Below are 17,063 nucleotides of genomic sequence, written 5' to 3' on the forward strand. Positions count from 1 at the left end.
GCGACAACTTGACTTTTCGGTCAGGGCAGGAAGAGGTTGGCTTTGAGGACGACGGGTGTGATAAGACACAGGGTGATGATGACAAGGTTGGAGATCCCACTTACTGTCAATCCACAGTCAGCCAGTCGATGAGGTCACCCGGGCCTTTGCCTGGCCTTTGGGATGTCGCGGTGGTCGGCTCCCTGGCCCGTACCCTGGGGTCACTCTTTAAAAGGGTGGATAATTGTTAATTTTATAAGAGTTTGTGACACCACCTGTGGTATCTGGTGAGAAGCACCAGCGCTGCAGCAGTCCACTGAGGCCCGTGATAAGGCAGCTCGATGGTATAGCTCCCCACAGGTGGAGCTAGGTCTCAGGGCAGCGTATGCAGGGGGAATGCAGGACAGGCGAGACCCAGCTGGGTCAGAGCAAGAACGGAAACGGACACGGTAGTCACTTCAGTACCTTTTACTGGAGGAAATTCAGGCACATCCTGGAGCACTGTAGGGTGAAGGGTGCATATCAGGATCCTCCCCAATGAGCGGGTGTAGGGCCTCCTGTTTCTTGCCTCTGCGCAGTAAGTTTCTGACCTGCCTGGAGCTAGGCCTAACTTTGTCTCTGTCCTGCGCTGGCTGACCTTATGGTAGGGCCTTCTCTTGAAGTTCACGCTCCCAGTATGCGGGGCCTAAGCGTCTCCTGGCTCTGTTACGTATCAGCACCTTAGCGATCCTGGGACCTGTAGTTCTCCAGGGATTCCGGTTATGCCTTACTGGGTCATAGAGATCCCGGTAAGCTCGGATCCGGTGTCCGGTAAATGCTTCGGGGTGAGCTGGTTAAGCTCCTCTGCCCCTTATGTACTAACTCGCCACTAGAGATGAGCGTTGTTCTACTCGAACTGTTCGCCAATCTCAAATTCGAGCTGTTTTGGGCGGTGTTCGAGCCGGTCGGCGAACACGAACAATTTGAGAAAAATTCGGCTGTTCGAGGTTATGTTCGATAACTGTTCGTGCACCAAAATCATAACTGGATTTTTTCTCAGTAATGATGAAAATGAATGTTAATACGCAGTTTGAGTGTACAGCGGGGTGGGGGGAGGGGCAGGGGATGGATCTCTGCAGGAACAATGAAGATCTCCATTTTTTTTTCTCTTTCCCGCATTTGCAGTGGGGAGGTGCAATTTGTCAGCCTATCAGCAGCGCACACACGGAGCAAAGTGCTTTTTTTCACACAAGCAAGGGCATGTGTGATTGGCAGTGTATGTCACATGTCCTTGCCCTATAAGACCAAGCCATTTTCCCCGTCGCCACCATTTTCTCACTGCTGCAGCTGCGTGTTAGACGGCACCGCTGTTGCTGTGTGCGCTATACCTTGTTAATTTCAAGCCAATTTTCGCACAAATATACAGATAGCTTGGGAGTAGGGAATAGTTGTGATTGCAGTCCTTTTAAGGACTAGGTTACAGCATTTCCTACGACTTTTATCAGGCAGGTCTGTGCTCTTAAATAGATAGATTGTGGGAGTAAAGACTAATTGTAATTGGAGTCCTTTTCAGGACTAGGTTACATCAGTTCCTATCAGTTTTTGCCAGGCAGGTCTGTGCCAGTGCTGTGCAAGTTTTTTTCACAGCATTTGGCTGAATCTAGCAAAGCTAATCCTTTTTGGCCTATTGCAGAGTGTGTTAGTCAGTGGAGTAGCCTATCTGTGTTGCAAGATATACCACCTGTGTATAGAATACCAATTTTTTTACTGCACCTAGTGAAGTAAAATCTTTTGGGCATAGCATCATTCTATTAGTCCATCTATACTGACCTCCATCAGGTTGCAAACTGAATATAATTTTTTTCTGCATCTAGCTCTGAAAAAATATTTGGGCTTCTAGCGGTGTGTGGGACTTGGTCTATTAGTCCATCTATACTGACCTCCATCAGGTTGCAAATTAAAAATATTTTTTTTCTGCATCTAGCTCTGAAAAAATATTTGGGCTTCTAGCAGTGTGTGGGACTTGGTCTATTAGTCCATCTATACTGACCTCCATCAGGTTGCAAATTAAAAATAATTTTTTTCTTCATTTATCTCTGAAAAAATATTTGGGCTTCTAGCAGCGTGTGGGACTTGTTCTATTAGTCCATCTATACTGACCTCCATCAGGTTGCAAATTAAAAATAATTTTTTTCTGCATCTAGCTCTGAAAAAATATTTGGGCTTCTAGCAGTGTGTGGGACTTGGTCTATTAGTCCATCTATACTGACCTCCATCAGGTTGCAAATTAAAAATAATTTTTTTCTGCATCTAGCTCTGAAAAAATATTTGGGCTTCTAGCAGTGTGTGGGACTTGGTCTATTAGTCCATCTATACTGACCTCCATCAGGTTGCAAATTAAAAATAATTTTTTTCTGCATCTAGCTCTGAAAAAATATTTGGGCTTCTAGCAGTGTGTGGGACTTGGTCTATTAGTCCATCTATACTGACCTCCATCAGGTTGCAAATTAAAAATAATTTTTTTCTTCATTTATCTCTGAAAAAATATTTGGGCTTCTAGCAGCGTGTGGGACTTGTTCTATTAGTCCATCTATACTGACCTCCATCAGGTTGCAAATTAAAAATAATTTTTTTCTGCATCTAGCTCTGAAAAAATATTTGGGCTTCTAGCAGTGTGTGGGACTTGGTCTATTAGTCCATCTATACTGACCTCCATCAGGTTGCAAATTAAAAATAATTTTTTTCTGCATCTAGCTCTGAAAAAATATTTGGGCTTCTAGCAGTGTGTGGGACTTGGTCTATTAGTCCATCTATACTGACCTCCATCAGGTTGCAAATTGAATAAAAAAAATTTCTGCATCTAGCTCTGAAAAAATATTTGGGCTTCTAGCGGTGTGTGGGACTTGGTCTTTTAGTCCATCTATACTGACCTCCATCAGGTTGCAAATTAAAAATAATTTTTTCTGCATCTAGCTCTGAAAAAATATTTGGGCTTCTAGCAGTGTGTGGGACTTGGTCTATTAGTCCATCTATACTGACCTCCATCAGGTTGCAAATTAAAAATAATTTTTTTCTGCATCTAGCTCTGAAAAAATATTTGGGCTTCTAGCAGTGTGTGGGACTTGGTCTATTAGTCCATCTATACTGACCTCCATCAGGTTGCAAATTGAATAAAAAAATTTTCTGCATCTAGCTCTGAAAAAATATTTGGGCTTCTAGCGGTGTGTGGGACTTGGTCTATTAGTCCATCTATACTGACCTCCATCAGGTTGCAAATTAAAAATAATTTTTTTCTGCATCTAGCTCTGAAAAAATATTTGGGCTTCTAGCAGTGTGTGGGACTTGGTCTATTAGTCCATCTATACTGACCTCCATCAGGTTGCAAATTAAAAATATTTTTTTTCTTCATTTATCTCTGAAAAAATATTTGGGCTTCTAGCAGCGTGTGGGACTTGTTCTATTAGTCCATCTATACTGACCTCCATCAGGTTGCCAGTTAAAAATAATTTTTTTCTGCATCTAGCTCTGAAAAAATATTTGGGTTTCTAGCAGTGTGTGGGACTTGGTCTATTAGTCCATCTATACTGACCTCCATCAGGTTGCAAATTAAAAATAATTTTTTTCTGCATCTACCTCTGAAAAAATATTTGGGCTTCTAGCAGTGTGTGGGACTTGGTCTATTAGTCCATCTATACTGACCTCCTTCAGGTTGCAAATTAAAAATAATTTTTTTCTGCATCTAGCTCTGAAAAAATATTTGGGCTTCTAGCAGTGTGTGGGACTTGGTCTATTAGTCCATCTATACTGACCTCCATCAGGTTGCAAATTAAAAATAATTTTTTTCTTCATTTATCTCTGAAAAAATATTTGGGCTTCTAGCAGCGTGTGGGACTTGTTCTATTAGTCCATCTATACTGACCTCCATCAGGTTGCAAATTAAAAATAATTTTTTTCTGCATCTAGCTCTGAAAAAATATTTGGGCTTCTAGCAGTGTGTGGGACTTGGTCTATTAGTCCATCTATACTGACCTCCATCAGGTTGCAAATTAAAAATAATTTTTTTCTGCATCTAGCTCTGAAAAAATATTTGGGCTTCTAGCAGTGTGTGGGACTTGGTCTATTAGTCCATCTATACTGACCTCCATCAGGTTGCAAATTGAATAAAAAAAATTTCTGCATCTAGCTCTGAAAAAATATTTGGGCTTCTAGCGGTGTGTGGGACTTGGTCTTTTAGTCCATCTATACTGACCTCCATCAGGTTGCAAATTAAAAATAATTTTTTTCTGCATCTAGCTCTGAAAAAATATTTGGGCTTCTAGCAGTGTGTGGGACTTGGTCTATTAGTCCATCTATACTGACCTCCATCAGGTTGCAAATTAAAAATAATTTTTTTCTGCATCTAGCTCTGAAAAAATATTTGGGCTTCTAGCAGTGTGTGGGACGTGGTCTATTAGTCCATCTATACTGACCTCCATCAGGTTGCAAATTGAATAAAAAAATTTTCTGCATCTAGCTCTGAAAAAATATTTGGGCTTCTAGCGGTGTGTGGGACTTGGTCTATTAGTCCATCTATACTGACCTCCATCAGGTTGCAAATTAAAAATAATTTTTTTCTGCATCTAGCTCTGAAAAAATATTTGGGCTTCTAGCAGTGTGTGGGACTTGGTCTATTAGTCAATCTATACTGACCTCCATCAGGTTGCAAATTAAAAATAATTTTTTTCTTCATTTAGCTCTGAAAAAATATTTGGGCTTCTAGCAGTGTGTGGGACTTGTTCTATTAGTCCTTCTATACTGACGTCCAGCAGGTTGCAAACTGAATATAATTTTTTTCTGCATCTAGCTCTGAAAAAATATTTGGGCTTCTAGCGGTGTGTGGGACTTGGTCTATTAGTCCATCTATACTGACCTCCATCAGGTTGCAAATTAAAAATAATTTTTTTCTGCATCTAACCCAGCCAATAGTTTTGGCCTAATACCACAGTTTGGCCACTCAGCTCTGCTCGGTTACCATCCATTGTTTTTTTGTGCAAACAACTCCAGAGTTGTGAATTAGTTAACCACCAAAATGAGTGGAAAAAGGCCTGCTGCTGGTGGAAAGGGGAATAGGCGTGTTGGGAAGGGGAAAAAAGGTTGTGTCCGTGGGGTAGGTGCAGAAGAAAGACCATCTTCCAGCCAAACTAAAATGTCTACTTCTTTTAGCGGACAATGTGATAAGATCCCTTTCTTACGGCCACGCCAATCGCTACAAATTCCAGATGAGGCACAAAAACAGCAGGTGCTTCAACGGATATCAAGTGCTCCTTTAAGTGGGCTCTCCTCCACATCAACTTCAACATCACAAATACTCCAGTCCTCAAAGGTGTCACCCAAATCGCACTTGCTTCCTCACAGCTCCCAAATCTCCAGCTGCCCGTCTGAGTATGAGGTAGAACAGATGGTTGAGTCTGCAGAGCTGTTTACTCATACTATAGCCTGGGAATCAGAGGTCGACTCCAGCGCTTCTGTGAATCCAGACGAGGAAATGATCTGCACTGATGCCCAGAATCTTTATGAGTCGGATCCAGGACCAGACGCAGAAGGTTCTGACCATAATGTAGACCCTCATTCCCAAACTGTAACTCCTGTTGGTGGAGACAATGAGGAAGACGATGATAAGACTCAAATACCTGATTGGAGCGACAACTTTAGTTTTTTGTCAGGGCAGGAACAGGTTGGCTCTGAGGACGACGGGTGTGAAAACGCACAGGGTGATGATGATGAGGTCGGAGATCCCACTTACTGTCAACCCACAGTCAGCCAAGAGATGAGGTCAGCAGAGGAGGTGGAGGAAGATGCTAGTGACGACGAGGTCAGGTTGCGCCTTCCTGGACAGAGACGTAGTACTGGAAGCACGTCAACAACTGCATCCTCAAACACAACTCTGCCTCTCACCACAAGTCGTGGTGGCTCTTCAGGTCGCATGGGTGCTAAGCCTTGCATAGCCTGGGCATTTTTTCAGATCGATAAAGATGACCCAACTCGTGTTATCTGTAACATTTGTCAGCAAAAGCTAAGTAGAGGCCAAAAAATACATAGTTTGAGTACTTCATGCATGAACCGGCACATGGACATGAAGCATAAGTTGCAGTGGGAAGCTCAGTGTGCTACAATGCGGCCTAGCCGGCCGGGCCAATCACCGTCTGCCATATCTTGTGCATCCGCGGCCTCTTCATCCTCTGTGACTGGGGGGACAGCAGTCACACCTGTTTTGGGGCGCAGACCTGCCACCTCTTTACCCGCAACAGCCAGCGTGATTGGCAGGTCATCATTTTCTTTGGAGGTGGTAACACCAGCTGGTGTTGAGCGCTGTCCGACATCGATAGCACCACCTTTGGATCAAGGCAACCTAACATGTCCGCCTGCATCTTCCTCACAGACCGGCAGTTTGCCGGGGACACCCTTATCAACCCCGTCTAAGCACAATAGCCAGCCCTCGGTCCCTCAGATGTGGACAAGTAAAAGACCATTTCCTCCTAGCCATGAGAAAGCTAAGAGGTTGAATTTCACCATCTGCAAGCTCTTGGCTACAGAAATGCTGCCTTTCCGCCTGGTGGACACAGAGGATTTTCGAGACCTTATGTCCGTCGCAGTGCCCCAGTACCAGATGCCCAGTCGGCACTACTTCTCAAAGAAAGGTGTGCCTGCGCTCCACCAGCATGTCGCACACAACATCACCGCTTCTTTGAGAAACTCTGTGTGTGACAGGGTGCATTTCACCACAGACACTTGGACGAGTAGGCATGGACAGGGGCGTTACATGTCGCTGACTGGGCACTGGGTAACTATGGTGACAGCAGGACAAGGGGCTGCTGTCCAAGTCTTGCCGTCCCCACGAGTTGTGCGTCAATCCTCTTTATGTCAAAGTTCCTCCACTGCTTCTGCCTCCTCAACCTCCTCTCGGTCTTCCACCTGCACCCAAAGCCTGTCTGGTCATGCCACAAGCTTTCTAACTGCGCAGAAGGGATCCTGCACACCTCCTTACTATGCTGGCAGTAGGGCTCAACGTCATCAGGCGGTTTTTACATTGAAATGTCTGGGAAATGTGAGTCACACAGCTGAGGAGTTGTGGTCAGCTCTGGAGAACCAATTTCATGAATGGTTGTCTCCACTGGACCTGAAACCAGGGAAGGCCGTGTGCGACAATGCTGCAAACCTGGGTGCGGCCCTTCGCCGGGGCAATGTCACACACGTGCCTTGTATGGCTCACGTGTTGAACCTGGTTGTCCAGCAATTTTTAGCCCACTATCCCAGACTAGATGGCCTTCTGCAGAGGGCACGGTCGCTGTGTGCTCACTTCCGCCGTTCGCATCCCGCAGCTCAGCGACTTACATCTCTACAGAAGTCGTTGGGCCTGCCACTTCACCGGCTAAAATGCGATGTGCCTACCCGGTGGAATTCAACTCTGCACATGTTGCAGCGACTGTGGCAGCACCGACAAGCCCTGGTGCAATACGTTCTGACGTATAGCCTGGGCCAACGAGATTCAGAGGTGGGGCAAATCACGCTGGAGGAGTGGTCTCAGATCAGGAACCTATGCACCCTTCTGCACAGTTTTGAAATGGCGACGAAGATGTTTAGTGCTGACGATGCCATTATCAGCATGACTATTCCGGTGATTTACATGCTGGAGCACATGTTAAACAGAATTCGGAGTCAGGTGGTGGCACAAGAGGAGGTGGAGGAAGTAGAGGAGGAGGAGTTGTATGCGGAAGGGCTAACATCTGCAAGGTCCAGACGGTCGGCAGCACCAAGGCGGCAGGCATGTGAGGGTGGGGGAGATGGTTTTACCAGGGCGCATGGTAGCAGCCAAACTAGTGAGGAAGGTGCAGGAGCCCAGGAAGAAGTGGAGGACGAACTGATGGAAGACTCATCAGATGAGGGAGACCTTGATCACATTTCTGTTGTGCGAGGTTGGGGGGAGAGGACAGAGGAAGGAAGCATGATTGTTACCTCGCCACCAACACAACAGGGACTTGGTGCTCCTGGATGCGCAACACACATGAGTGCCTTCTTGCTGCACTACCTGCAACATGACCCTCGAATTGTGAGAATTAGAAATAATCCTGACTACTGGGTTGCCACACTGTTAGATCCCCGGTACAAAAGTAAATTTGCAGAAATTATTCCTGCCATAGAAAGGGATGCACGCATGCAGGAGTATCAGCAGAGACTGTTGCAGAATCTTACATGTGCTTTTCCACAAAATACCAGTGGTGCACGTAGTGAATCTCACAGTTCCAACTTGCCAACCGTGGGACCGTCAAGTGTTCAGCACTCAAACCGTAACAGAACCACAGTATCTGCTGGTAACATCAATTTTGCGGAATCATTTCACCACTTTTTTAGCCCATCCTTTGCAAGGCCACAGGAGACAAGAAGTCTGACACACAGTCAACGCCTAGAGACGATGGTACAGGAGTATCTCCAAGTAAACATTGAAGCCACGACTGTGTCACTGGACCCTTGCTCTTTTTGGGCTTCCAATCTGGATAAATGGCCGGAGCTAGCCACTTACGCCTTGGAGATCTTGTCATGCCCCGCAGCCAGCGTTCTGTCTGAACGTGTGTTCAGCGCTGCTGGTGGTGTGCTGACAGATAAGCGCACGCGGCTCTCCACTGATAATGTAGACAGACTCACGTTCATAAAGATGAACAAATCATGGATCCGAAACGACTTTTCTACCCCTGTGTCATCCTGGGGAGAGTAAAAGCTTGATGATTGGTTAAAATCACCCTACCAACCGTTTTAAGCTTTCAAATTACTAATCATGTTTATCTGTATCTTGACTGGAAAATAATTTGGGCTTTGTAGCAGTGTGCAGCACTGATCCTATTAGGCCATCTATAATAAGCTTCACCAGATTTAAAATTAAAAATAATTTTTAGCTGCATCTAGCCCGGAAAATAATTTTGGGGCTCCGAGATGCGCAAGACACATAAGTGCCTTCTTGCTGCACTACCTGCAGCATGACCCTCATATTGTCAGAATTCGAAGTAATCATGACTACTGGGTTGCCACACTCTTAGATCCCCCAAACTTTTCGATCAACCTTTTCATTTTAATAAAGACCAAAAAAATGGTCATTTTTGAAATTATAAGCATTAGCAGGTTGTTAGAAACTGAAATCAAACAGTTTTCAACTCAAAACTTTATTCTAGGTGATGTTACATTTTCACATAGGACCCCTTGTTCGAAAGGAGCTTCTGAACTCTCTCGTCCATTGAATTTGTCAGGTTTTGGATGGTTTCTGCTTCAATTGTTTTGCATGAGGACAGAATACCCTCCCAGAGCTGTTGCTTAGATGTGAACTGCCTCCCGCCATCATAGACACTCCTTTTAATGATGCTCCAAAGGTTCTGAATGGGGTAGAGGTCAGGGGAGCATGGGGGTCACACCATAAGTTTGTCCCCTTTTATGCCCATATCAGCCAGAGATGCAGATGTTTTATGTGCAGCATGAGATGGTGCATTATCATGCAGAAAAATGATCTTGCTGTGAAATACACGGTTCTTCTTCTTGAACCATGGCAGGAAGTGCTGTTTGAGAAAATCCACATACATTATGGAGTTCATCTTTAGCGCCTTCAGGGATCCTAAAGGGGCCGACAATCTCTCTCCCCATGATTCCAGCCCAAAACATTACTCCACCTCCTCCTTGTTGGCGCTGTAGCCGTGTTTGCGTGGGGTGTCCATCAACCAGCCATCCTCCACTCCATTCATCTGGACCATCGAGCGCTGCACGGCACTCATCCGTGAACAAAACAGTTTTGAAATCAGTCTTCATGTAATGTTTGGCCCACTGGAGCCGTTTCTGCTTGTGTGAAGTGGATAGAGGAGGTCGACAGGATGGCATATGCACAGCTGCAAACCTCTGAAGGACCCTGCATCTTGTTGTTCGGGGGACGTTGGAGGCACAAGCAGCTTCAAAAACTTGTCTGCTGCTATGACAAGGCTTTTTTGCCGCTGCTGTTTCAACCTGACGTAATTGCCTGTAGGAAAGAGTCCTCAATTTGCCCTTATCAGCACGCACACGTGTGTACTGTGAATCAGCTACATACTTCTTGATTGCCAAGACACTTCATCCTGATCATCGCACAATGTTGATTGTAGTCATGCCTTGACCTAAACACTCCACAATTTGTTGCTTCTCAGCAGCCGACACATCCTTTTTCTTTCCCATTTTGGCAGAAAATGTAGGCTGCTTAATAATGTGAGAGAGCCTTCTTAAGTAGTCTTGCCTTTCATTGGACACACCTGCCAAACTAATTAGCACAGGTGTCTGCAATTGCTTACAGTGATATAAAGAGCCCTGACACACATCACCATCAATGAGTTTAACTGACAAACAAACAAATTCTTCCCTTATCACTCCTAAACACTTTTTGCATAATAATTTGGAACGCGGTGTACATGTGCTTTTCCACAAAACACCAGTGGTTCACGTAGTGAATCTTACAGTTCTAACTTGCCAACCGTGGTCTGTATGGAATTGTTCAATAAAGGGCCCAAAATTAAGATAACATAGATGGGAGAGGTCTCTATGAATAGGAATTCCTAAGTATTTGATACCCTGTGAGGGCCAGGCAAAGGGAAAGTTGGACTGGATGGAATCCTATATGGATTTAGGGAGGGAGACATCGAGGGCCTCAGACTTCGCTGCATTGATTTTAAAATTTTACCATGTAACAAAGTGATCTATTTCAGCCATAACAGCAGGGATGGATATATGTGATTGAGTGATATATACTAGGACATCATCAGCAAATAGAGAGCACTTGTACTCGGTGCCTCCCACCTCAATCCACCTAATATTGGGGTTATGGCGAATTGATGAGAGCAGGTGCTCCGTCACTAGGATGCATAAGAGAGGGGACAGAGGACATCCCTGCCTTGTCCCATTGGTGATTGTGAAAGGTGATGAAAATGTTCTGACGCACCCCCTGGGCCTTGGGACACCTGGAGCCGGACCCTTTTTGGTGGATGCTGGTGGTTGTAGTCTTCGTGGCGGCGATCCGGTTCCGTGGCTCAGGGCGGTCAAACCAGTGGCGGAACTATTTATGTGGTTTTGATGTTTAAATGTCCGACTACGCCACCCGTGGATTGCGGTCAGAGTGAACCGCCGCTACAGGGCAGACCGCTAAGGCTGGTGTTGTGGGTGCAGCAGAGCGTAGCATAACTCCCCACGGGAGGAGTATAGCCTCAGGGCAGTGTATGCGGAGGATGGGGGTGATGGTGCAGGGCAGCAGCAGTAACGACACGGAGTCAGTGATGCAGTTCAGGGCCTTTACTCACAGTTCTTATTATCCAGACCACGTCTGCAGGTAACGGCTGCCCACGTCGTACTGTGCTCACCAGGTGAGGGGCTCAGACAACTCCCAGATAACTTTGGAGCGCTTCACAGGACCCCCTTTGTGTGTCCTTTGTCTGGCCTTTCTTACCAACACTTCTGTCCGGCTGCCTCGGGCCTCCTCTTGGTAAACTTGGCGCCAGTTTCCCTGACCCTATGTGGTGCCTTCCTAGCGGGTGGAGCAAGGGGCTGCGCCACATAAAATGTCAGAGCCTCCGGTTTCTAGCTGAGGGTCGTTTCCTGCCTCCACTAGTTCGGGGACCGGTCTCCCCCTTTGGCCTGACCCCTCCACGCAGGTGGATTCGGGCGTGCGGTGGCGACTCGCCCGTCCGCACCCCTGGGATCCCTTCATTCCTCGTTCCTGGAGCCTTCTCCGCTCCTCTTCCTTCCTTCTCCCTCTTGCAGGCCTGGGCCTCTGTTACTAGGCCCGCCTCCGGAGCAGAGCTCATGCAGAGCCCCTGCTCCCTGCCACTTCTGCTCAGACTTCTCTGCACTGAACTAAGATGGTGCCCACCTTCTATACTCCCTTCTCAATGCACCCAGGAACTGCTTCCTCCCTGCTCCTGCACTGCAGGGTTCCCCTTCCTCAGTGTTCCCTCCCCCCACTCCAGCCAGGGACAGGGACTGTCGTGCCCATTTCAGGGGCATATTGGTCGCCCTGCCCCGCGGCAATGTGGTGTAATGCATGCAGGTGTCGGGTCCTGATCCACACTCCATCCTTATCTGAGAGTGAGATATCACACCTCTGGGTGAGGTGCAATACGTCTGTAGCAACCGAGCCCTCGGTGCTACAGTTCCATTTATCTTCAGCCTAGGTGACGTATTGTGATACAGGGCCGTGATTTTGGCTATAAAAGGGTCCCCTAGACCCCTACCCCAAGTTTTTTAAGAGAATCATATATGGCGTGCCAGGAGACTCTATGGAATGCTTTCTCAGCATCCAACGAGAGTATCTACTTACAAATTTTTAACTGCATCTAGCCCAGGAAATACTTTGTGCCTAGTAGCAGTGTCTGCTAGTCAGCGGATTATCCCGGCTGTTAAGCAAGCTACACCACCTGTAGTTTGGACACTTAATTTTTTCAAAGGAAATGCTTCGGGACCACGGGATACTTAGTGAAGAGCATCAGGAGGCACCCCAAGGCATAGGGGCTGGGACTGGCACTAGGATGCCTTGCGGTGGACAGCCGAGCTCGATCCTTATAAAAGCTTTTTAACTGCAGCAGCTTTAGTGGACGCTACTGGAGCTGGAATTACTCGGCTGCTGGCATGAGACTTGCCCTCCAATAGATCCTTGTAAATGGATTTAAAGTGTATTCATTCAAATTAGAGGGACAATTTAAATTAAAAAGCTTAGAGCTGCCTCCACCACAGGGGGGCTCTCTCGACCCACCAGCGAACAGGCACCAGTATTGGGAGAGGGGGGCTGGCCGTCAGGGTTCACCGCGGCTCTGGCACAAACCCGGCGACACGGAGGTGGCACGGGCAGGAGCGGACTGGCCGTGTCGGCTTCTCACTTTTTGGATTTTAGAAGGGCATGACATTCCTATATCTGTGTCTCCCCCTCCTTTTACTCCTCCACCTCTTTTCTTTTCGCATGACTATATGTACTTGTCACTTTTCCATGTGTTAGTTGTGTCTTCGGAGCAGTTTGTCAGCTTTTGGACACCTTTGAAGGTGTTTTCTATGTGTTTCTATGTGTTTTTGTTTGCCTGCCATTGGTTTTAACGGTGTTCGAAGGTGTTCGACGAACAGTTCGACGAACAGTTCGGCGAACACACGGGTGTTCGACGAACCGAACCGAACTCGAACACTACGGGGGTGGCTCAACACTACTCGCCACTCGCCTTCGGCCTACTCGGGCCCTCAATAGGCTATACACACTAACGGCAGCTTGCCGCGCTTCACCGATCTTATGACGCTGGCACACCTTAAGCTCTATCTGGGCTCCCTGAATCTAGCTAGCAGGAGCCTCGTGCTCCACTGCTGAACTATTAACTGAGTTCTCTAGACTAGACTGAGTTCCACTGCAGACTGACCTCTCTTAGGCTTCTCTACTGCAGGAACTCTTCAGAGGAACTGAACTGCCTAGCTCCACCTTCCCTATTTATATCCCTAACGGGCTCCCTCTGCTGGTCTGAGGTGGAAGGTGGAGATGTGTGAATGTTTATGGGGGCCTCTTGTGGAGGATTCCATCAATACACTCTTCTAGGATCTGTGATACCAAGCGCAGCGGGGCGTCACAGATGCTATTGACGACGAGGTTAGGTTGCGCCTTCCTGGACAGAGACGGAGTACTGAAAGCACGTCAACAACTGCATCCTCAACCACAACTCCGCCTCTGACCACAAGTCGTAGTGGCTCTTCAGGTCGCATGGGCTCTAAGCCTTGCATAGCCTGGGCATTTATTCAGATCGATAAGGATGACCCAACTCGTGTTATCTGTAATATTTGTCACCAAAAGCTAAGTAGAGGCCAAAAAATCCATAGTTTGAGTACTTCATGCATGTACCGTCACATGGATATGAAGCATAAGTTGCAGTGGGAAGCTCACTGTGCTACAATGCGGCCTAGCAGGCTGGGCCAACCACCGTCTGCCCCATCTTGTGCATCCGCGGCCTCTTCATCCTCTGTGACTGGGGGGACAGCAGTCACACATGTTTTTGGACGCAGACCTGCCACCTCTTTACCTGCAACAGCCAGTGTGATTGGCAGGTCGTCAGTTCATTGGGAAGTGGAAACACCTGCTGGTGTTGAGAGCTCTCTGACATCGAGAGCACCACCTTTGGATCAAGGCAACCTAACATGTCCGCCTGCATCTTCCTCACAGACCGGCAGTTTGCCAGGGACACCCTACTCAACCCCGTCAAAGCACAACAGCCAGCCCTCGGTCCCTCAGATGTGGACAAGTAAAAGACCATTTCCTCCTAGCCATGAGAAAGCTAAGAGGTTGAATTTCACCATCTGCAAGCTGTTGGCTACAGAAATGCTGCCTTTCCGCCTGGAGGACACAGTGGATTTTTGAGACCTTATGTCCGTCGCAGTGCCCCAGTACCAGATGCCCAGTCGGCACTACTTCTCAAAGAAAGGTGTGCCTGCGCTCCACCAGCATGTCGCACACAACATCACCGCTTCTTTGAGAAACTCTGTGTGTGACAGGGTGCATTTCACCACAGACACTTGGACGAGTAGGCATGGACAGGGGCGTTACATGTCGCTGACAGGGCACTGGGTAACTATGGTGACAGCAGGACAAGGGGCTGCTGTCCAAGTCTTGCCGTCCCCGCGAGTTGTACGTCAATCCTCTTTATCTAGAAGTTCCTCCACTGCTTCTGCCTCCTCAACCTCCTCTCGGTCCTCCACCTGCACCCAAAGCCTGTCTGGTAATGCCACCTGCTTTCTAACTGCGCACCTCCTTACTATGCTGGCAGCAGGGCTCAACGGCATCAGTGTTTACTTTGAAATGTCTGGGAAATGTGAGTCACACAGCTGAGGACTTGTGGTCAGCTCTGGAGACCCAGTTTCATGAATGGTTGTCTCCACTGGACCTGCAACCAGGGAAGGCCGTGTGCGACAATGCTGCAAACCTGGGTGCGGCCCTTCGCCGGGGCAATGTTACACACGTGCCTTGTATGGCTCACGTGTTGAACCTGGTTGTCCATAAATTTTTAGCCCACTATCCCGGACTAGATGGCCTTCTGCAGAGGGCACGGTCGCTGTGTGCTCACTTCCGCCGTTCGCATCCCGCAGCTCAACGACTTACATCTCTACAGAAGTCGTTGGGCCTGCCAGTTCACCGGCTGAAATGCGATGTGCCGACACGGTGGAATTCAACTCTGCACATGTTGCAGCGACTGTGGCAGCACCGACAAGCCCTGGTGCAATAGTTTCTGACGTATAGCCTGGGCCAACGAGATCCAGAGGTGGGGCAAATCACACAGCAGGAGTGGTCTCAGATCAGGGACCTATGAAGTTGACGCGCCCCCTGGGCCGTGGGGTACCCGGAGCCGGGCCGGTAGACGCTGGGGGTTGTAGTCACTGTGGCGGTGACCCGGTCCGTGACCCAGGGCGGTCAATCCAACGGTAATTTGTATATATGGATTTTATAATGTCCGACTACGCCACCTGTGGAGTGCGGCCAAAGGGGCCGCCGCTGCGGAACAGTCCTCTGAAGCTGGTGGTTTTGCTGCAATGGTATTATTACTCACCACAGGAAGAGTGTAGCTTCAGGGCAGTGTGGGTGGATGATGGTGGTTGTAGTGCAGGGAGTCAGTAATGAACACAGAGTCCGTGTGATGCAGTCCCAAGATCTTTACTCACAGTTGTTGCAGTCCAGATTACATGTACCAGAGCTATCTCACCCGTCGTGCTGTGCGAACTCAGTGAGGGGCTCAGTCCACCCCCAGATAGCTCCGGAGTACTTAGCAGGACCCCCTTCTGTGTGTCCTTTCTCTGGCCTTCTCCCTGCATCTCACACCCAGTGACACTTCTATCCGGTATCCTCGGGCCTTGGCGGGCGACTTGTGTTCCGTCCCCTGGGTCCTATGTGGCTACCTTCTTAGTGAGACTGGTGTGGACTTTTTCCTGCAGTAAATGAAATGCTGCACCCTCCGGTTTCTAGTTGAGCCTTGCTGTTTCTCCTCTAGTTGAGGGACCGGTTCCCCTTATCTGGCCTGACCCCTCTACCTCCTGGTAGCAGCGGGAGTACAGGTGGCCTTCTGCACGGCCCGTAGCCCTAGGGTCCCTTCGGTTCCTGGAGCCTTCCTGCTCCCACTCCTCTCTTCTCTCCTTCAGTCCTGGGCCTCCCAGGCTAGGCCCGCCTCCGGAGCAGAGCTCATGCCGAGCCTCTGCTCCTGTCACTTTTCCTCCTCTGACTGGCTTGCTCTTTCTAAGATGGCTTCCTATTTATACTCTCCCTGTCATGTGCTCCCCTAAGCTGCTCCCCTAAGCACCCACTACATAGGATCCTCCCACCAGCTAGGGACCTGGGACTGTGCTCTCCCTTAGGAGCAATCTCGCCCTAACCCCACTGCGGGTATGTGTTGGATGCAGGTGTTAGGGTCCCGAGCCATACGCCTTCCTTACCTGAGGGTGAGATACCACACCTCTGGGTGAGATGCAGTAACTCTGTGGTGACTGCACCCTCAGGGGCGCCACACACCTTTCTGCACAGTTTTGAAATGGCGACGAAGATGTTTAGTGCTGACGACGATGCCATTATCAGCATAACTATTCCGGTGATTTACATGCTGGAGCACACATTAAACAGAATTCAGAGTCAGGTGGTCGGACAAGAGGAGGTGGAGGAAGTAGAGGAGGAGTCGTATGCAGAAGGGATAACATCTCCAAGGTCCAGACGGTTGGCAGCACCAAGGAGGCAGGCATGGGAGGGTGGGGGAGAGGGATTAAACAGGGCGCATGGTAGCAGCCAAACTGTTGAGGAAGGTGCAGGAGCCGAGGAAGAAGTGGAGGATGAACTGGCGATGGGCATGGAAGACTCATCAGATGAGGGAGACCTTGATCACATTTCTGTTGTGCGAGGTTGGGGGGAGAGGGCAGAGGAAAGAAGCATGATTCTTACCTCGCTACCAACACAACAAGGACTTGGTCCTCCTGGATGCGCAAGACACATGAGTGCCTTCTTGCTGCACTACCTGCAACATGACCCTCAGATTGCAGAATTCGAAGTAATCTCGACTACTGGGTTGCCACACTCT

This window comes from Phyllobates terribilis, unplaced genomic scaffold (assembly GCF_046119375.1).
Source record: "Phyllobates terribilis strain yellow unplaced genomic scaffold, ASM4611937v1 Scaffold_13__5_contigs__length_258822181, whole genome shotgun sequence".
NCBI classification, from domain to species: domain Eukaryota; kingdom Metazoa; phylum Chordata; class Amphibia; order Anura; family Dendrobatidae; genus Phyllobates; species Phyllobates terribilis.